The sequence below is a fragment of the Botryllus schlosseri genome, chromosome 7 (genome assembly GCF_051294905.1).
Source record: "Botryllus schlosseri isolate E-star chromosome 7, Bs_hap1, whole genome shotgun sequence".
Lineage (NCBI taxonomy): Eukaryota > Metazoa > Chordata > Ascidiacea > Stolidobranchia > Styelidae > Botryllus > Botryllus schlosseri.
In genome coordinates, this window is record NC_137242.1 from 28,822,899 (window position 1) to 28,846,133 (window position 23,235).

At 40.7% G+C, this 23,235-nt stretch overlaps 2 protein-coding genes and 1 long non-coding RNA gene across 3 annotated transcripts in view; 1 reads left to right on the plus strand and 2 right to left on the minus strand.

The window, feature by feature from the left end:
* LOC145443197 (uncharacterized) overlaps positions 1-23,235 on the minus strand; it is a 550,061-nt gene that overhangs the window by 522,768 nt on the left and 4,058 nt on the right. The gene's annotated exons all lie outside the window — the stretch shown is intronic.
* Positions 1-23,235, plus strand: part of LOC145443209 (uncharacterized) — a 451,826-nt gene that overhangs the window by 335,273 nt on the left and 93,318 nt on the right. The window lies entirely within an intron of this gene.
* The window catches only part of LOC145443194 (uncharacterized), a 267,709-nt gene that overhangs the window by 107,058 nt on the left and 137,416 nt on the right, over positions 1-23,235 (minus strand). The gene's annotated exons all lie outside the window — the stretch shown is intronic.

The following is a 23,235-nucleotide window of genomic DNA, read 5'->3' on the forward strand; positions in this document are numbered from 1 at the left end:
CGTTTTTGAATCATAGCCGCCGATCTGCAGCTTTCTCTCGATCTATCGCCCACACGACTCGCTCGTTAGCAGTAACCATGATATTCTCTGGTTGGTAGCTGGGTTATAGCGAACATGTAATCGAACTGTGTACACTGTACATAGAATCCATCGTGACCATCTGCATGTACCGATGACGTTTCATCACGCCGACATTGAATATTGTAAATACCATATTTGGCAAACGAGTGTATACATTACACACAGAAGAGGCCAGCCAAAAGTGATATTGTGCACATGCACAGTTTACTAACCACGCTAAAGTGGACGACTATGCGATTCCAAATTTCGAAAGTGAGGTAACTTACAGTTGCCCACAACGCTACGCCCGTTACGATGCTCTACTTCAAATTAGGTGGCGGGATAGGGTATAGGGGTATAATCCACAGCTGCAACACCAATTGGTTGCTGGTTCGAGTCCGATCGAGGTCGACTCCAGATTTCCTACCTAAGTGTTGAAGGCTCCTCCTCGCCATCTCATCCTCGTAAACGGTATCTCATAAAAAGCCGTGGAGAGGGCGGTGCTACAAGTCAATATTTACGGAATAGAAATGAAGAATATTGGTATGGTGTGAATGACCAATGACCATAGTAGTCGACAAACATCACGAATACCACAAACAACAACAAAAACTTGAAAATAAGGTTCACGTCAAGACATGTAATTTCTAGTCATGTGACCTCAACGGATACCAATCGGAACCGGTGACGAAGCTCATGGTTGCCGAGGCTAGCGACTGGTGGCGACTGTGTACTAAGGCCTTGCGGCCTTTGTCGTCATCATGGTCCGTACCGGAATTTCACTGGTGTGACAAATAAATGATTGATTGATTGATTGAAGACATCGATTAGGAACTGGGTGGGCAACTGTGCACTTGTGCACGGTGCACACTGTAAATCAGTGATCTCTGACCGTTCTTGTAAATTTCGGCAGCAGCAGGTTGGTAGTTTATATTTAATCTCAACAAGAATCCAGAACAGGGAACATAGCATTCCCACCGGATTCAATATAAGCTACCAGTATATATAATTGTGGTTGTTCCGCACGGGTTGGTGAAATCAATTCAATGGCACCCCGAATCCCATTGTAGGTCGTTCACGCAGACGAGAGCTAGTATGCATTTACTTTCGAAAACACCATCTACGTCGGATCTATGTGACAACACGCGTATAACGAACTTTCTGTATTATCACTGTATTTACCTAAACCTCTATTCAACAAGGTTCATCAATAAAACGTGGTTGTTATAAATGCTCGCAGTCTAGGTGTAAATTTGCTCTGTTTTTGCGTCTATTCGCGTGGAACTGGCAAACCACATTATGGACAATATAAATATGAGTATAGTAGTAATCGTCGTGACATCGAGTATATGCAGTGCAGAAATGGCACATTGTTGCTAAGCAAGCATTGGGATGCATCAAAGAGCATCAAATCATTCAGTCACAACCGTAGTAATATTTACCATCTCATCACACATATCTAATAGAAGATTTAATCTAGGGTTGGGCAATTATTTTTCACGGCGGGCCAAATGCGAACAGAAAATACGCTGGCGGGCCGAGACAAATGTTTAGACCAGTGTTTCTCTCCGACCCCCCTCCCAAGCCTAAATAAAAAACTGAAATTATTCTTCATTTCTGCAATTATAGATATAATGATACGGATGAGGCTCCAGGACCGGTTACGTGCTCAGACAATTTTGACAATTAGAACAATTCACGGCTCGATAAATCTCGCTGATATATCACTACTGAATCCAGGGAGTGCCATTTTCACTTTGATCAGACTTACCAGTACCGAGAAAGGATAAATTCGAATTTTGAAATCTGGAGAATAAGTCGTCAAGTAATCGAAATCGTTTTTCGCAACGAGAATGCTATGCCCGAGGCAGCAGCACTGTGATAATTACACGATTATTCGAAACAGAGTTTGATCAGGTAAGGCAGTCCCGCTTAAAACGCCATCGTGTCTCGCTGTCAAGCAATAAGCGTTCAAATACTTCCTAATTCTCACTATACACGCAATGAAACACGCTTCCGACTTTTGTCTACTGATGAATCTGTCTATTGATGCGCAGGATCAACATTGTCAAGTAGCAAAGAACTTTTCCGGTTTAGCTGATGGAATAGATCGACGTCTGTATCAGTGGTGTAGGACCATATGCTTCGCCCACACGTAATCACGGTCTTATACCAAAAGTAAACGCATTTCTGGATCAGTTTATACAGTAGTTTTCGTCCACACATTCACACAATAAATAAATTTTCTAGTCGAAATTCCAAGGGACTTTTCGAGAGCACCTGAGTATAGCATCTCGGGCCGCACAACAATGCCCAGGTCTGATCCAATTATTCATTTTTTTATCAATTGCAGTCTTCGACAGCATCTTCTTAGCATTGGTTTTCTAAGCATTGGTCTGTGTTTTAAAAGGAAATGAGAGTAAAACAAACACGAAATAGTGTTCACTGTTCATCGTGCGGTCGCCTATACAACGCTATAGCACCACGACCACGGAGCATTCCCTAGCTTGCGAATATCAACCCCCTGCTTATTCGAATTCGCTAAAATTCATTGCTAAAAATCTGACAGTACTTTTCTCCAACTTCAGCCTGTATTGTACGTTGCTTATATAGTTTACTACAGACTACCACTAGGTTCGACCCACTTGCAATACTTTATAGATGGCAACAACCAATTACAAACTTTGAATTTTGTAAATTAGATAGTGGTTTTTGGACATGTTTCCATCACTTTTATGAGTGACATTTTAATACCAACTACGCAAAGCATCCCTATATCACGTTAACAATATACATTCTCGAAATTCTACCTATTTGTCCACTGTTAACGAATGAAGTGTGTATTCACACTCATGCACCCCTCGTGATTTACAGGTGTGAATATCCACCCGCGGTACACGAAACCAGACCATAACTCAGACATACACCACGGTATAAATCAAACAACATTTTCATACAAATGATGCTGGATCGTTGGGACTAAGAAAGGTATGTAAGTAAGCACGAATACGATTTATAACCGCAATATGATTTTGAGGTTTGTTTTCTTGTTACACCCTTTTTGTGTGAACACACACTCTTTCCGCTTTAAGATTGTAGTGTCATTTGACATTTTCCGTTAGTTCAGCACCGAACATATCCTCAGTTGATCAACAGGTCATGTGATCCATACACCAAAACTACAATACCTTGACCACCTTCGTTCGTCGTTTGCTAAAATCGACCCACGCAGTATCCACTCAGTCTTTGCGAGTAACGACATGTACTTGGAAAAAACGAAGTCATTAGAAATGATTTCGTGGGTGTATCCTAACGAAATTCCCTTCTATTCATGCGGACAAGACTATTTGAAGTTATCACACTTGATCTGCGATCAATTTTGTTAGACCTGACTGCACGCTCAGACACGCTCAGACACCCGCTCTACCGTCAACGTTCTGCCACTAAAAGTGTCTATCACTGCTGATGAACTGGCAAAAAGTTGCTTTGAACTTTTCAAAATCGAAGTCTGTTATAACCTTCAACTGAAATTTGTCACGTACAATCTCTTGGTTCTTCCTGAACTATACTAACTCCAGACGCGCTATTGTATTCTTGTTGTTATTCTACTACTACTACAACTACGACAAAGTAACCTGTGATCATTTCGTTTGTGGTCAATATATTCGCGATGCAATAATGAAGTATCATTCAAACATACATTCAGTGAATACCTGGTTACTCTCACACGCGACACAGGCATATCGCGAACAATACGAACATATACAAATTACAGTGATTTGATTGATACCGTTTACTTGATGACTTGAAATTGACTCGTAAATTTTGCTCCGAGTCACGAGTCAATCCGTATTTTTGAGGTGCCGAGTCAAGTCAAGTCATTTTTGCAAAGTGACTCGAGTCAAGTCAAGTCATACAAAAAAGTTGACTTGAGTCATCACAACACTGCATAATTGTAACAAGAGGAACATTAACTTCACGTTAGACGATAGTATATTTTACGACTCCAACGGCGTTGTGAAATGTAGGCGACTTATAGTTTCAGTTCGACACGCACCGCAAATACACCGAGTACCGACTGAAAATCAAATAAAGATTATCTAACACGGCGTATCTTTATTACTTGCAAAATAGACACAACCAAAAGGAAGTCAAATAATCACTTCGCGATCATACGAATAACTAAATATAATCACTTCGCGATCATACGAATAACTAAATGACGTGTATCCCACCATACAAGAGACATCCTGCTTTTTCAATGGCAGATAAGAGTAGATACAACATGTAAAGTCTGACTTTGCGCATTATCTTAGCGGAAGTCCTCTGCTCTGATTTTAAGTTGTCACTCTTACAAGTGCGTTGTACTCAGTGTGATGGTATGGGGTTAGTTTGGCGCTTAACAAGTAGGGATTTGTGCGCCAGGCCGGGTGAGATTGTGTAGATCTCGGGCTATGTATCCCTTCGATTTAAAATTATGTAGTGTGTTAATGGATGTACCCTCAGATGTTGCTCGATAATGCATTATGGTCCATCGGGGTATGTATAGGTTCTAAGAATGTGTTATCTGGGGTAGCATTGTAACCCGTGCATATAAATACGGAGTGTTCAAATGTGTTGGATACTTGGCGCTGTCCATTAATACCAATGTTATGCTGGCCAATACGATGCTACCTTGCATCTAGTTTACGATGACCTCTGAAGACGGATCAGGATAGAATTCACTCATTGTTTTAAGTTCTTGTAGGCGGAATATCGGCAGAATTTACCACGCATCTGGAACAAGGACGTTGATCACGTATCTCGGTTTTTCCCTTCAGTCGATCAATATCAGATGTCATAAGTTCGCATTCGACACGTGTCCGCGAATAGTCTCTTTCATCTCATCGTTGACAATGTTTGCTTACAATGTTTCCTGTAAGATACCCATAGTGTGCGTTCACATCACAACGTATACGTATATTCTGATTCACTGACGGAACAAGAGCATCGTTCCCAGTTTACGTGTTCTGTTCTTGAACTAAAATCAACTTACAAGCCTACCATATAACTCTCCTACGAGGAGATCCAAAGACATGACTAAACGATTGGGAAACCAGATGCAGCTAATAATTTATGGTAGCTTTTGAAAACAGATATTGTGATGTTATAGCTTGTGAGTCAAGCCCCCAATATAGTTTAAGTGATCCTGATCGAAAGCTACTCTCGAACTAAATTCTAAAATATAAATTACACTCGACAGTAAAAGATTTTTATCATGATAGGTGAGAACGATTATAGGGTAAATCGGGGGCGCTGAGCTCGAAAATGACATTGGTTTCTGCTGATTGGCTCAGTTTTCAGATTTTTGGTGGCATGCCGGTTAATCCTTTATGCGTGATATGATGAGTCATATAGTAATCGGAAGCACTGATTGACTTGTTTTACGAATTTGGAAATATATCACGTAAAAAAATTGAACACACACCGTATGATGCGTAATTTGACAATGACAACAAGGAAGGTTTGAACTAAACTATATGCAAAGAGTGATTTCTTGTGAATCCAATTGCTTATTTTGAATCTGGACTACGCATGTCAGGTAAGTAGGCAGCGTAATCGTGTCATATTAATGAACAGGCTTCAAAGTAAACGAATTTCCTGTTCATTTGATAGAGTCTATGATTTTAGTCATTCAAAAAGCAAGATATATATTTTGAATTCCAAGTAACCTTTCGCGGTCCGCACAAAATAGCTTCGCAGGCCGCACTTTGCCCAGGCCTGCTTCAAACCCCATCCACGTTTTTCTTTCTAGACTATAAAATGTATTTGAGATACTACAAAACTTATTGTCTTGGTCGCTGCCTTCCGCGCAGATTACACTATGCAGCTTTGCAAAATAGTCTTGTTGTTGACCAAAGCTTGGAGTTTTTCTGAATTTCGACCTCCCTTTACCGGCCGAGTGTCTTTTTTTGTGTTTTTCACAAGTCCGATTTAAATTATACTTCTTAAACATGGTGACCTGGTCGGCACAAACGAAAATGGCGTGTTTGCCCCCGAGTCCAGTAAACAGATATTGCGCTCCAAAACTTCTTGAAATATCAGATTTCAGATTTCTACTTTGCCGTGCCCGTTCATCCCTTATTATGGGTGATCATGACTCATAGCAATCACGAACACTGATTGACTCGTATTTCAAATTAGCGATTTCGAAACGTATCACGTAACACGGTGACTCTCAACCGTTTTGTCTTCGCGGATCGCCTTTGGATCAACTCGGACCCCTGCATACCCCCCCCACACTAATTTATAGCTCAAATATATCTCAATTATCGTGTAACCGTCACCTGTCTTTTGCAAACATTAACTGCAAGCTGGTGATATACAACAACCCAATGTATTTTCTTCAAAGTAACATCATACTATTTAAGTAGAACATGGAAATACTTCTTTGATTTCCAATCTAATTCTCTAGCTCAGGGATCTCAAACTAAAATGTACTCGCGGGTCAATTTTCTAGATTTTGATGACGCCGCAGGCCGCAGCATCAAATATGGGTATTATATGTATTTCCAAGTAGGCCTTATTTGACGGATCTTGCAAACTGACATTCCTTACGCATATAATGAATATGTGATTTACTATTGTAACATTCGCGCTTGCCACGAAGAATCCATATCTTTAATTATTTGAACGAAATTATTGCTATACTTGGCCTAATTTGTCGAAATAATGATTTATCGACTCAATACGAGAGGATAAATGCATCATGACATCGTTACAGCTGTCGAGTTATAATTTTGCAGGATGCGGACATTTGACGTGCAACAGCCATACATAGAATATTTTAGAATGTTGCAAAGATAGATCTGATGTCGGGGAATTTGAGCAGTGTAGCCGGATCCGGGTTTCGGGCATGCTCCTTGTAAGTAGAATATTGGTCATGTCATTGCCAAAGCCAAATTATTTCACTGTTCGAATACTGAAACAGATCAATAACAACCTAAGTATAGTACTTATGCCATTGTAATATAAATGTCCAATCACCGAAGAATCCATTGTTGTTGCAGTTGAGCGTACTCCATTCACCTTTAATTGACGATAATATCACGGATAAAGAGACTCAAAATGACCAATTATGGAACTAACTATATATCTATGGGGTAACAATATGCCAATGGTTGCCATACCGACCTGTTAAGACAGCTAAACGCTACACAACGCATGCTACGACCTTTTGATGTATTAATATTACCCTTGGCATTTCGATAGTATGTTTCGCCCGTTGTTATACTCAGTAACGGCGGTTCGAGTCACAAGTTCTTCTCCGAGTGTAGCGTTTGACCGGACTTGACTCAACTCATTATTCATTTTATCAACCAGGCAGTCCGAGCTTGAGCGATTACAAGAAAGGTCGCGCCCAAGTCCAAATCACAATTTTCAGTCACAAATCATCAACGGGTCTTGTTTTATCATCACATAACAGCTAATTTTCCATTTTTCATCGCATGGCAGCAGCGCCGTAACAGCACTTCGTCAGCCCCTTCCCCGAAGCGTTGGTCTTGGGCCCCCATATGATGATAAACCACCCTGGGTACCACTACTTATCATCTACATTGGGGGCCGTTTATTAGGTCAGATTTCCTCGTCTGGCCGCGCGAAGCGCGAAAATTTGCTATAATTCAGGATTGAATCTGGTTTTGCGTGTATATTGCTATAAATTTTTATCATCGCTCTGTTCACGTAATCAGATTTACAGGTACAGCTGAGGGAGGTGTGTTTGAAGAGGTAAGACCCCTCAATAATAATTAAACATATTCGGGCGATACCCGTTGGCAGGAACGAAACACCACTTCGTCAGGCACCCAAAAAAACTTGGGTATTGGCCTCCCATATGGTTACAAACCTACCACACCCCCATCACCCTGTTCGCTTTTGCCACGAAGTTAATTTACTGTCTAGTGAGCCAGCGCCAAGCGCGAAAATTTTCGATAATTCATGATAACATCGATCGAGAATTGCATGTATATTTCTATCAATTTCTTGTCCTCTCTGCTCACGTAATCAGATTTACTGGTAGAGCTGAGTGAGGTGCTTTGGAAACTGTGGGGCCCGTTGGTATGACTCCGTAACATGATGGTATTTCGTGACCTCCAGTCTGCTATATCAGAAAATATATAATTGCCGAAACGTAGGCTACTACACTAAAAGGCCACACACGACTTCAAATTGGTATTTCTTCACTGGCATATAATTTTTCCCTGCGGGATGGTATTTGTCTTGTGAGGTTTAGATTGCCAAGACAGTATTTTGCATACATAACAAAGTTTTCGGTCAGCATAAGGGCAGTAGTCCTTTTCGGCCAAGGTTTTCTCGTTGCCGATCGTTCTGGCACAGTTCTTGGAGTCGCATGTTACATGGCCTAAAACTTTATATATCTTGGTGCGTCGTGGCGCACGGTAATGGCCAACGCCGATATGCCCATTTCTATAAATCGTGCGTATTTTTTGTTGGGGGAAGAGTACCCTAAAATCAAGATATTTGACGGATTGAAATCGGACACAGCGTGAAACATTTCTGAAAGTGACAAAAATTTTAAAAAAATACTCCATAATTTATGCTAATCCATGAATTAATTTTGGACCCCCCAATTGGGAGTTTGGGGTGCGGCAGTTACGGTCCTGCATGGTAGCTTTTGAAAGTGATGTGATAGCGAATTTTGAAGAGTATCTTCGGGTTTGTGGAGTAGTTAAAGAGTGAATTATAAGTTCTCATATCCTAAGCATAAAAGACATGCGGAAACTAGAAATTGCAAAATTTATGTATCAATTCCACTGCGGCCACTGCCCAGAACACTTCAATGACTTCTTTACCTCGGAATCAAAAGCGCACGAGTACAACACACGCGCGTCCACGTCGTCCAAATATCATATCATCGATCGAAAAGATCATCGCTCTATCAAATAGGCTATGCCGAACCTGATGTGTGTAACAGTATCCCGCCGGCCATCCGACAGTCGACGGGCATGTCCACATTCAAGTCGAAATACAAGCAATTACTACTAAATAAATACAGTCCATCCTCAAGATTACCGGCCACGACTGACCTATCGATCTCGCTTCTCATGACATGCCGCCCTATTTCTTGTCGTTTTCTTTTTCTATACTATCTTCTTTACTTTCATTCAATGTGCATGCCTCTCTTTATATCGCCTATGCCAAGGTGGGTGTCTGATTCCATAGACTACTACTCTCAGTCGCTTCGACATCTTCCTGTCTTTTCGTTGTATCGCATTTTTGTGGTGTATTTTGTATCGCATTTTTGTGGTGTATTTAACCGATAAAATTGCTTACAAACCAATGATGATGATGATTCTGCAGATAAGTAGTCAGGTCAAGTGCGAGCATGAACCGTGTTGTTCCGTACGCCATTTACGCAGTTACCACACTTCAAGTCACAGCTCACCGGCAGACCTCTCGCGGCACATACGTTAAACACTGTTGTCGGGAAGTTCATGTTACCGTACCATCAAGTTACTTGTTTACCTTGGAAAACGCCATTGTGACGTCATCTTGATAAAAAGTGGCTTGCAGCCCTTTCCCCACCACACCACCCGATATTGTCACGAGCAATGTTCCTCGAAGCTGCGCACGTGCGCAAATGCGCAGTGCTGAAACGGTCTCTGTGCACAGAAAATCTAAGCTGCGCACAAAAAATCTGAAGTGATGATGTTTTTACTCGAAGCGCACTGTTCTACAAATGACCGGGCAAGCGCGCAGACTCGTGAAAAATTAGAGGGAACATCGCCAGGGGCAAATAGTGTTATCGCCGAAGTCCGAAACCGAGGTACACGTGCGGTCCGTAAAGGTAAATATTGCGCTCTGCGAAGAAATGATAATTTGCAATGACGGGCGCCTCACGAAAGAGATTTTTCTTTTAGTATATAGTCCCGTACGCGTGAGCGATACTGATATCATTTCAATAGAGCAAGCTTTTCTGAGAATGGCGAAATAACATGGTTTGTCAAAGTCATAAAAAACAATAAGTTAGCTCAGTGGTTCCCAACCTTTTTCGTCTCGTGCCCCCCTTGGCCGATATTTGAGCTCAAATCCCCCCCCCCCCCCCCCCCCCCCCTATGAAAAAGTTGCCTGTGACTAAAAAAAAATGTGCTTTTTAACGCGCAGCCACTTGTTGAATGAAAAGGAAAGTACGTAGTTTATTTTTGTCCTTGATGTTTTTTTGCGGCATATACACCGACTCATGAGTCATGAATGATACACAACACATACACACGATCTGTGCATATGCATACCATGAGCGTATGGTGTGCATATGCCGCTGGACAAGGAAGTCCAGATATAGCCTTTACGTCTTTTTACGTCATGCACCACCCCTCCGTGCTATCCCAGTAATGCATGAGCGCCAAGCAGGGAAGTCATGGATACCAGTGTTACTATAATCAGGTCTTTGGTCTGACCGGCCGGGGATCGAACCCACGACCTACCGATCAAGAAGCCGGACGCTTCCCCATTACGCTATCTTGAGCAACTAATGGCCAAACATATTCAGATATGTCCGAAGTATGGCGAATGCGGACCGCACTAAACTTTGGTAAAGTACAGTCAAATTTGACCTGTTTTGCACAGGTTGGGTAGCGGCTGACGAAAAATAAATCACCAAGTCCGCTCGCTATGGACTTGAGTTGAATCGATGAATTGGTACGGTATGTTTTTCACGTTAGCTCATATGTTGGCTTGAAAAGTTAAACAATTTCACTAGCGGCCCTGTGCTGAAGTCAGCTTGACGTTTTCCTGGTTAGTAGCAATTTGGTCGAGTGGCTGTCGCGAACCCAACGAAATCGTCTCGTGAGTCTCACTTTATCAGGGGGTGTAATATATACGGACGGCATTTGAACATACACCTAGCTTGAAATCAGTGATGAGCAGAGTCTGCTTTTCGAGACTCCGAGTCCCTCCGACAACTTTGGTCTCTGAGGCAAAGTCCCTCCGACTCCGAGGAGCTCAATCCCAGACTCCGAGATAACCCGAAGAATCTTGCCTAGTCTCCGAAACATCCATATCGGTAGAGGTAGTTATTCAAAAACATTGTCGAAGAATCCCAATGATAGCAACTCTTAGTTCCTCTGACAGCTTCCGCTTCAAAGATGAAGCCTCCTCATCCAACTTACGTTTCACCGTAGATCTGGATCGCAAAACGTCTTCTGCACTCACTTTGATATGCATTGCCCCAATTTCGATCAAGGCATCAGCCATCTGCTTCAGGCCCTTCCCCTGAACAGAGCTCAGTGGTCTCATATCATGGGATACAAAGGAGACAAAGGATACAACACCACAGCAAACCTCCTTTGATTTCTCGCTTACTTTTTTGTTGGAAGAAAGAAAGGAACTTATCTTCAACTGCGATCCATTCTTCTTACACTCTTCGATATGTTTTCGAAGATGCGACGTACCACTTGTCAACTTGTGATGCTTTAGCTGAACATTGCAATTTTGACATCTCGCAAACCCAGTATACTGGCCATTATTATCATGCATCAGAGTGAAATCCTTCCACACGTCACTCTTTTTCTGCCACTTTGTGGGGAACCCACTTGACGTCGACGGAGGAAAACCAGTCAGCCCGAACTAACTACCACTAACATCGACGATCACATCACAGGTTTCAGTAAATTAAGTTCTGCATCGCCATCTAACAGTTGATGGAGCGCACTAAACATACATGATGCATCACTGACGCACCGATCGACACTCCTTGGAGTTGAATAAATGACTATTGACTTCCAATTTTAAAGCTGCTGCATGATATTTGGAGTTTGAGACAGACCAGCAGCAGAAACTTGTTTGCGGTTATGATTTTTCTTATCACATCAAAGTCATTTCTCAATCAAACCATAGCCTTTATAAGACTATATAAGTCTGATACATAAGCCTTATAAGACTATGGTCTTTATAGGCTTATAAAGACTATGATCAAACCAAACATTACATGACGAAAATTCAGAAGAGTTCTGGATGACTGATTACGTTAATCAATATTGAAGGAAGCGTAGTTGATGCGAGCTGCGAGCAGAGCAAAGCAGACGGTTGTAGTTATTTGGTGTGGATGTTCAGAAATTCGGAATATTTTGTTTTTACAGGGTAAGATCAGCTTACCTTAGTGATTTATGTATTGTTGAAATCTTTGAAGCGGGCTTAGATGCTGGTATGCCTCTGTGAGCGGATCTTACTAGCCAAAATTCGTCGCAACGTCATTAAATCATTATAACACGTTGCATGAGTTATTATTGTTTCAATCCAGAAACTTGCTTGTTGTATGCATATTTCTCACAGATATAAAAGTAATATTGATGTAATACTTATTATCGATATCTCTCACTGCAAAGTGCAAGTACGATGAAAGTTGCGAAAAGTTATCACAAAAGTGGTATCGGATATTATCTTGTTCCAACTGATACCAACGTTGGGAATACATTTTCATAAAATGGACCTATTGCTACGTTAAATGTCATCAGGATAATGGGGTATATTCCGATATGATCATGAACTTGCTGGAAAAATCAGGGTAGCTAAAGGTTGTACCATTGGGAAGCCCCGCTGTATGTTGCTGATTGTAAATGTTTCGCACAATTACTAGGGTAGCATGTAAATTAGTCACGAAACAAATACGTAAGGAGGAATGTGACTATAGAAGACTGCAATGACAGCAATGTGGAAGATTCTGGAGATTTTATCTCATAAAATGGTGACATTCAGCTGTGGATTCAAAGACTGCATCTCAAGGCAGGGAGCAAATGATGCACTGCGAATGATATTGGGCGCCTTTAATTTTGTGAACTACAGACACTGCTCAACGAAAATGCCTTGCTAGATCACTAGGTTACTCTCCAGTCCCAAATTGCAGTGCAGATGGCTGATTTTTATGCACTTGGCAATCATTTTTGCATGCTACCCGTCATATTACAACTTTACAAGGTGTCAATTGTCTGTGTTTTGGTTTGTAATCAATAGTGTCTTCTGGTCAGAGCTTGTAATCAATAGTGTCTTGTGGTCAGAGCTATCGAAAGAGATCGGGGGCAAAACTTACAACACTCCGGAAAACTATCTTTAGTAAACTCCGAGCCCACTCCGAGTATCACAAAATTGACAAAACTCCGCTCCGGAAACACTCCGACTCCGCCCCGATGCTCATCACTGCTTGAAATACGCCAAAGAAACATACAATTGTTTAAGAACCAAGTTCTACGTAACAGTTGTATACCATAGAAATCTAAAAACCTTGTGAACGCAGTGTATCTTCCGATACAATGCCAAAGCCAGATTACCCCTAAAAAAATTAAGCCAGATTCCCCCCTAAGAATATCAAAATTCCCCCCGGTTGGGAACCACTGGGTTAGCTCGAAGTTAGTCTGCGAGAAACTTACGAATAATATTCTCCGCGTGGCATGAACATTGCATAAGATTTACAGTACAATTACATGCCGTGAATTTTCGAAGTCATCACTTACATCATGCAAGTCTGATCAAGTATTGTGAGACAGGATAATATGCAGAATTTGCAAGTACAAGCACCAATATTGTTGAAAAAATTCATCCCCTTGCAAACGTTGACCAGGAAATGCTTCAACTGCGCACTGTAGGGCGTTGAACTACATCAGCTTCTCAGCAGCAAAAATTTTGATTTTATTCGATTCGTTTGAACGGGAATCTTCTGTCGATAAGGTCATACGCTAATATTGTTCTTGCTTCAGTCAGACTTGAATATTCGTATCATTTTGTCCAGATAGTAATGAATGCATTGCCGGTATCAGGACGTCACACCAGTGTTTTACCGCGGTGTGCCTATAAGATCGATCGCATGTAGTCATTTGAAGGGCGTCCTCGTGCGTGTACGTACCAGAGGTGGTCAAAGTACTCACCGTCGCTACTTGAATAGAAGTAGAAGTAACGCCGGAATTTCTACTCAAATAGAAGTAGGAGAGGCGGTTCGCAAGTAAGTAGGCAAATTAAGTAGGCTATTCCACGCCTATTTTTGCCTAAAAAACTGAAAACTGTCAAGTAGAAGTGGAAGTAGTATAAAATTATATCCTTAAATTGGTAGTGCGAGTAGGCAAAATCTACTTGAATTACTTCAAAAAGTAGAAGTACTTCGTTACTCACCACCTCCGGTACCTACTAGAGATGTACAGGATCAGGATTTTGGATTTTACCAGGTCAGGAATCCGGGTGATTTTTTGGCAACAGGATTGGATCCGGATTCCAAATTTTACTGTTTTGCCGGATCCGGATCAGGACAGGATTCTTATTTTGACGAAAACCTGATCAGAATCATGTCCAACATGTTTAGATTCAGGCAACGTAAAACTTATCTTCTCGGAATTAATAAACCATATTTTTTACATGTAAAAGTCGGATAATATGTATTTTCCGCTTAGGAAAGTTCAACGGCAGAATCGTCTTGAGTTGCTCATTCGTCGGATCTTGATATCATTTGGGGTTCTTGCCTAATTCATATTGTCAGAGATTTCAGAATTGATTGCTCGGAATGACGTTATAACCGCTGACGAAAATACCGTCACAAAGACGAAAAGTGATGTTTGGATACAGTTCCGACACTTGGTACACAAGCAAGATGAGAAATATGCTGAGTATATGTTTTGTGCTGCCAATATCATGTCAAAGTTAAACTGATTAGGAGATTTAGCTCGAATCCTATATTAAGAGTCTTTTGTGTGACTCATAGTTTGGAGATGGCATCGGCTTACTGAAGTATTGGACAAATATCAGTATAATTGCCATGTATACAAATCTCAGTATAGACTTGCTGTTGGAATAATCTGAATCAGTATTAGAACCTGCATCAAGTGTGCATCCAGTGAAAGGGTGTTCAGTTTGTGTGGGAATACTATTGACAAAAAACGATCCTTCCTCTCAGCTGACGGTTTAGATGCTTTATTTGTGTTGTAAAGTGCTGGTGAGGATGTTTTCAAGTGAGGTCAGGCTGATTGTGCCATCATTTCTTTGTTTTCAGTCTGCATCTTAACGATTACCATGTTGCCTGTATGGAATCGGTGTCCTGTGCTCACACTATATTTTATTTTTTAATTATTTTTTATTAAATTACTTTAACTTGGAAAATCATCGCTGCTCGCCTGATATATCAGGCAAAAAGGCCAGCGATTCCAATCAGGCCATCTTGCAGCTCTTGAATACAATTTAAGTTATAGATTGTCTATTTGCAGTATGTAAACTAACATTATTTTGTAAGTTCATCCAGCTTTCAGCTTCTGGTGATGTTTTCTTTTTCAGAAATCACATATGGTAATATAATATTTACCGCTACTCATAGTAACATGGATCGTGAAGCAATTTTTGAAAACAGGATTATTTTTGGACTCGTATACTGAAATATGCGATTGCAACAGGATCAGGATTATGATATCATGAAACAGGATTGGATCAGGATCCTAAAAAACCATGATCCGTACATCTCTAGTACCTACGTCTACTAGTAATCTATATGTCACCATGCTCACGGAGTTATTGTGACGTCACAGATGGTCGCACAAAATTACGATACAAGTGTCCATTTGTGTCGCTACAGGGGTTTGGCTAGCAGCTTGCCTGCGTGGCCAACGTTGAAAGAATACTCGCTAGTTCTGCTTGTCACTGTTTAGATTGATCGCTTTTAATCAGGGCTTTGCAGCCGGAGCCGTGCATTTTTACCGGAGCTGGAGCCGGAGCTTTACATTCAGCTGGAGCCAGTTATTTGAGGGGTAGCTCCGGCTCCGACTCGTTTCAAAAGTTACTATTATATACGAAACCATATCTGCTGAGTTCACATAATTCAACAGTATGCCTTCGTCAAATCGATATCTTTTCCTCTTTGGCGCTACCTTTTTCGACTAACCATGTTCCTGGGGATTTAATAGCAGATCAGTCGTATGTTCAATTTTCATACATGAATGCCGAACCTCGGTATGCGAAATATGCCTGCGAATATTGTGGGTATTCGGCATACCCGCAATTGCATCATCAGAACAACCTTGTTGGTCAATTGTATACGGTTCGAAAATAATGATCACTATTTATTTTCGTTGCATATATCGATATGACGGGCACGAGCCGAGAAATTTCATCTCGTCGTTGCTATGAATCGGATGAGCAAATACTCGTTTTATCATGATAGTTCTTCAATCGGGCCGCGAAATTGGACAGTGTTATTGAGTATGCAATTATGCATGCTAATTGGAGTTCATTACTGCACATCATCGTCATTCACTCCAGTAAGGATTGCCGAGCGTAAATAGGGGATGCTAGAAGAGTAGCTCAAAACCCCATGGTATTTTTTGTTGGGGACAAATTACGGATTTGATACGCGATTGCCGATTTGTAGGCTAATCATCTGTTTCGTAAACTTGTATCTGTTTCGTAAACTTGTAAATGTGCATACTGCATAGTTTAATTCATTATGGGCGTGACGTAATCTGCATGGTACATTGTTTAATTCGATTATTCGATTCGTTTCAACGGGAAAATATTATATTCCGATAAACTTGATCGACACCGGATGGACTGGTAACGAGTGCACCAATACCGAACGTCAAACCATTGGCCAGTTGGTACAAATCGAATTTCTATTGATCACGTCGTTATATCTGCTCATATTGCTCTCACTACAGTTACAGTTGAATAATTATCGCCAATTTAAAGATTGAATTGAGCTGTATGGCTTAATGTTAACGAGTACAGGCCAGTGTTAAAACGTCGCATCAGAATTTTAATGTGTGCACATCAATGGCACGGAGTAAAGTGCTTTTTAGTGCAACTATAGAAATTAAACATGGAACGGCAACGACCGATTTTGCAGCTTCGTTCCGCTTCGCCGGGGCTGGAGTGGAGAATTGTTTTGCGTAAGCGACTGTAGGATTTCTGGCAATCCAAAAGCTATCTTCCCGAGCGCAGAAATTATTGAATCTGGTCTTGATCGAAAGCTACTGTTGCACCGATTCCGAAAATATACATTAAAATAATGATCAGGCACTGATCCACCTAGAATCTGTCCTCCAAGTCTGAAATATCGGCATTGTTTACAACAATCGGGTAACCGCAACACAATGACCATAACAATGACCCGTTGCAACTCTCCGATTGTTCGAACAATGCCGATATTTCAGACTAGGAGGACGGATTCTAGGTGGATCAGTGTCTGATAATTATTTTACTTTATATTTTTTGCAATCAGTGCAACAGTAGCTTTCGATCAAGACCAGATTCAATAATTTCTGCGTTCGGGAAGATAGCTTTTGGATTGCCAGAAATCCTACAGTCGCTTACGCAAAACAATTCTCCACTCCAGCCCCGGCGAAGCGGAACGAAGCTGCAAAATCGGTCGTTGCCGTTCCATGTTTAATTTCTATAGTGCAACTATGATGTTATCGACAATTGACAAGTATTCATTATGTCGTCACAAGCTGGAACGGCGGCACCATGTCTTCGTTGCTGCATCCGATGTTACTGACGGCTGACATAATCTAGATTACTATATATAACTAACCTACGAGTAAATAAGTCATATATATAGACCAGGCATGGCCAACCTTTTCTGCTTAAGGGCCTCATGAAATTGACGAACGACTGCGCTGCCCACTAGCCGTGTCAGGCGCGTAAAATTTTCAAAGTTGATATTATTATTACTTAGGTATATTGCGGGTCGACGGTATACCGCCCATTGGGCTCAGTTTGCAAGGACAGAACTATTCGGCATCTGGACATATCGATATCGAAGAATTCCGCTAATATACGACAATCATTTTGTGCCTGCATTTCTTCGTCGACGATCTTTCTGTGAGCGCAAACGCGAAAATACTTTTTCCCGTAATTGCGAATAATCTATAGTTAGTCTCAATCGGCTAAATCAGGCGATTTTTCATTTTCAGGTGGGGGTAGGCTACAAAGAGTGAAATCGTGGGACAATTAAACACGCGAAGCGTGAAGAAAACTTTTACTACATTTTTAGTTTATTGTAATGTACGACGATTTCCTAAAAATGTGACTGGACCCTGGATCTGCCAATGCGGCGGAACTGATATTTTAGTCATCAACATCCGAAGTGTCGCGGCCATTAAGCCTGGAATAGACGATCCGTAAACGCGTCCGTATCTTTCTCTCCTTATTTCTCTTCTCAAACGGATGCGTGCGAGAGAGAAGAGGGACGAGGAAAAAATGAGGAGCAGAAAGAGCAAAAGTGTGAGAACCCGCACGCGTTCGCTTCCACGCGTATTTTCCATCCGTTCAGCTAGCAGATCTGTCTCTGTAGTGATCGTACATCGCACTTTCTGAAGTTGAAGTGATTAACCATGCGATTTTATGCTATTTCCAGTTGTAAAACAAAATGAATAATATAGAAGACGAGAATCTGATTGCCGCTGTGTATAGAGGTGTACAATCACACCAATCCAGACTACTATAACAAGGTAGCCAGGAACACAATTTGGCGTGATATTGTTCTGTGATATGGACTTGAAGATATATAAAGTATGTGAAGTCTTTGCATGTTCAGCATAGTACATATCAACATTCAGAATCCAACGGGGGAAGACATAAAAGCAGCCAGAACACCTAAAAGTTTAACATTTTTCTTCCTAAGGCTTCATATTTTAACCACATTTTTGAAGCGGGGCATACTTCGAAACCAATGAACCCTCAAGCTCAAACACCAAAGCGACAATAATCTCAGGCTCGATAAACATTTGTGAATATTACCAACAGTCCCAACTGTGCAGTGTGCAGGTGATGATCACGTGAAAGTCACGGCTGAGCGCATGTTGTTTACTACCCTTGCGATGACGCAATCCCACTATCTCACCAATCCCACTAAGGATCGTCTATTCCAGGCTTTAGTCATCAACATCCCAAGTGTCGCGGCCAGACTAATCATATTTTTGGTTGGCCTTGCAAGTTCACAGCCTTGCAATTTCGATTATATAATGGGAAATTAGCTCGCGGGCCACCCAAAACCTTCTCGTAGGTCACATATGGCCCGCAAGCAGCGGGTTACCTACCCCTGATATGGACAGACACTTTCGATAGTTTTCAGGGCCGGAGCCGGAGCAGTGGTAATAATGTGGCTCCGGAGCTGGAGCCGAAGCTAATGTATGATAGAAAAAAGTTCCGGAGCTGGAGCAATGCAAATTTACGGCTGCTCCAGAGCCTTGCTTTTAATGAAGGCAAAACCAATGGGTAGTTTCTGATGCTCATACCCTCACCAAGCCAAATGATTAAGACAGACAGACATTTTATTGCTTCGTCAAACATAAAAAGTTGACTGGAGGTGACGATATGGCCTATAAAGGCCTTGTTACTCGTCACCTCCATGGCAGTGAAATAATCAAGTGCACTCATCCCAATAAATATAACAGTGGACAGTCTGCAACAGAAGAAAATAATAATCACAAATATATAACAAAGACGGTGGCCATGGCAACATCCTAGGTAAAGCAATATGAAGTCAATAAATAGATGTATAATTTTTAAATCAACGGGTACTAGATAGTAGATACTCTCATTTCTGATTATAATTTGAACAAAGGTAATACTGGTATTGGGTTTTAAATTCATGCTGAGGTAGCTCTTTGATACTGTCGAGCACGTCATTCCAAATATTTGGGCCCATATATTCAATGGACTGTTGGGTCAGTCTGGAGTTCATGCGGTGAACATAAAGATTACCAGATTCCGATGATCTAGTAGAATACCCATGCACACTGCACAGTGGAAGATTGCTCAAACAAACTATTAAAGTAAGGGGAGATATTACCGTTTGTAAATTTATGCATCAGGTTGGCTATTTCATAATTATACAAATCGGGTAGCTTAAGTACCCTGAGAGCTAAATAACCAGGAGTAGCAGATGACCTAGAATCTATGCCACATACACAGTGGTGGCCTTACGATTGGGGGGGCCCTAGGCGAAACTTCCGGGGGGGCCCTCCTTATCTATATTATCGCAACTTCTGGGGGGCTGCGCCCCCCAGACCCCCCTCACTAACGCTGAACGATACTTTTATTGTTCTACTAAACGTATACACTGTTCCGGTAGTGCTTTGTCTGTACATCATGATAAAACTTTCAGCATATAAAATAATTACAATGTCATGCCACAGTACAATAAACGACTTGGCATATTAGAAAACAAGTGACTCAAGTGAACTATAGCGCGTGTCGAGACCCACCTATTTAGAAGAATTATGGGATGTAGCATGACATCATAGTATAACAAGGCAACTGCACGCCAAATATAGGCCTACCACATAAATCCAGAAAGCTATAGGCTGATATTAGTAATAAGTCAGCACACCACGTCAAGGTTTCAGCCAGGTGCTGGATTGGGCCTATCTTTTAGCTACAAAGAAGATTTTGTTGCATGATAAGGCATAAAAGCAAAATGTGTGGCAATGTGGTACAACACCAGTAATACCACAGGAACACATCAGTACTGGTATCACCTGTGAAGAGCTAGTTCCACGATCTGTAAGAATATAGCTTTCAATACAACATCCATTGCAATATAATATTTATTGAACTCGGATAATTTTTGGGTGCCTCTTTTCAAGAGTTAACTGCACACCTAAGGGATTTAAAAAGATTTAAAAGCAAAACCAAAACGGCTAAGTATGACGCAACAATCAAAATCACAAACCATGATATTCGCATTGTAACAATGACAACAACAACAAACTTTGAAGTATATGGACATACGGTACTATAGTAGCAGCGCAATTTGTAAACAAACAGTTACACATACGAAACAACACGCACTAATGAAAAAATTGTAGGTTATAGAAAAAATATTTTTGTCTGTAAGAACTTGCCTCGTTGGATTAAACCTAAAACGCCACAACTAGCATAGACAAAAGACCACTACAATCAAATACAATATACGTATTTGAAAGCACTGTTACATCATTCAAGTCTATAAGGCAATATAGTTGGTGGAAAAACAGCATCATCCTCAATTTGTGCAGAACATTCCTGAGCTGAAATAGATGGTTAAATATTTGTGTATGTGTAGCAGTTCAAAATTTGCATTGTCACTTTCTTTCCAAATCTGAACCACTTCCTTTGCTAAAATCCTGACTTACATTTAGCATGTACTCGCGGCATTGCAGCAGATACTTGACTGCAGTAATTAGGAGATACTGATGCTACCAATTACAACATAACATATAACTGAGTGATACCAAACTCATCGTAGCTAATGAAATGTACGGTTGTCAACTGACGAGTGCGCCTTACTAAATATGCTGTGTACCGAGTCATATTTATATTGAACTGGTAGCCCATTTCAAGAGTGTAATGGCCAAAATTGTCTTATGCAACACCTGATCTTAGGGCAAATTTTGGTTGCAGTCAAATCCTTGGAAAGTTGCACATATTTTTCATAAAAGTTGAAGTAAAAAGTTGCATTTATTTTTCACTAAAGGTACACTAAAAAGTTACATTTATGGATAAGTTTCTTGAAATTATTAAGGTATGAGATACTCGAATCGATGCGTATCCAAGGCACTGTCGCAAAACTCAGTGTTGGCGCCTCCAACAAAATCAATAGCCTGAAAAAATTGACCCAGCCGTAATATAATTTACGGCGGTCTAGCCTGAATGTATGTCAAATAAGAAATGACCTCAAATTTAAACGACAGTGATGATAATCAAGTGATCTATTTACATAAAGTACCAAACATTTCCAGTAAAAAGTGAGTTGCATGAAAAATCGAAAAGCTGCAGAAAGTTGCTTGAAAAAATGAAGAAAAGTTGCAATATAAGATTCCTCCAAACAGCTTAAAACACCATACTACATAACTTCCGAGTATGTAGAAAGCTGCCAGAAGCTGTAAAAAAAGTTGCAAAAACTTGCCCTGTGATCATTTAATTCTTTCCTCTGCCTGCTGAAATTGATTCCATTGCTAAATTGTTTGGTCACATTTTGGTCTTTTTCCGTGACATCACATTAAATTATCAACCTCACAACAAATTGAATATATGTAGCCTTTCGTACACCTTTCTCAATGATAGCCATTCAAACCTTTCAAGTATCGACAGATTTTTGAGACATAAAATATCAGGTGCACGTTTAGCATGGTAAAGCTTTGAAAATACGCTGCCAATCCGCAGACAAGAAATGAACAAATTTACCATCATGACAACCCTGAGAATGGATTTCCATTCAGAAAAGGCCCAATTCACAACTAATATGTTGAGTCATGAGAATGGTTCAGTAGACAACAATATATAGGCTATAATAGCCTACATGCTTTCATTGGCTTTCAAATGACTATTTCCTTTGATATTTTGGATATTCAGGCTCAGTGTGGACACGGTTCATTATAAATTGACATACGGTATCATATGAAAGCTGGCATCAAGAGCTAGCAGGTAGAATCTCACAAACTTATACTGGAAAATTTTGATGCACTGAAATATACACTGCTGCCACTAGGAAGTATATATTCTTTTAACAAGCACAGAAATTCAATTATCGAACACCGTTTACAGTACAATATTCTACATGGGTAGACCTACATGTATTTTCACGGTTATTCGCAAAAGATAAACTAAAATTGGCATAAATGTAGGAGTGGGGGCTCATAAAATCAAAGTAAGCTCTTAGCGGGTGCAGAAATTTCATGATTGACTACTGTTTACGGTACCATATTCTACATGGGTACATATATTTTCACGTTTACTCGTAAAATGACAACTAAAATTCGCATAAATGTAAGGGGGGGGGCTCATAAAATCAAAGTAAGCTCTTTTAGCAGATGCAGAAATTTAATGATCGACTGTTTACGGTACCATATTTTACATTGGTACATATATTTTCACGGTTATTCGCAAAATAATAACTAAAATTCGCATAAATGTAGGGGGAGGGGCTCATAAATTCAAAGTAAGCTCTTTTAGCGGATGCAGAAATTCAATGATCGACCATTGTTTACGGTACCATATGCTACATGGGTACATATCTTTTCACGGTTATTCGTAAAATGATAACCAAAAATCACGTCAATGAAGAAGGGGGGCCCCCCTCATAAAATCAAAGCAAGCTTTCAGCGGGTGCAGTAATTTAATGATTGACTTCTGTGTGCGGTATTACATTCTACATGGGTACATGCATTT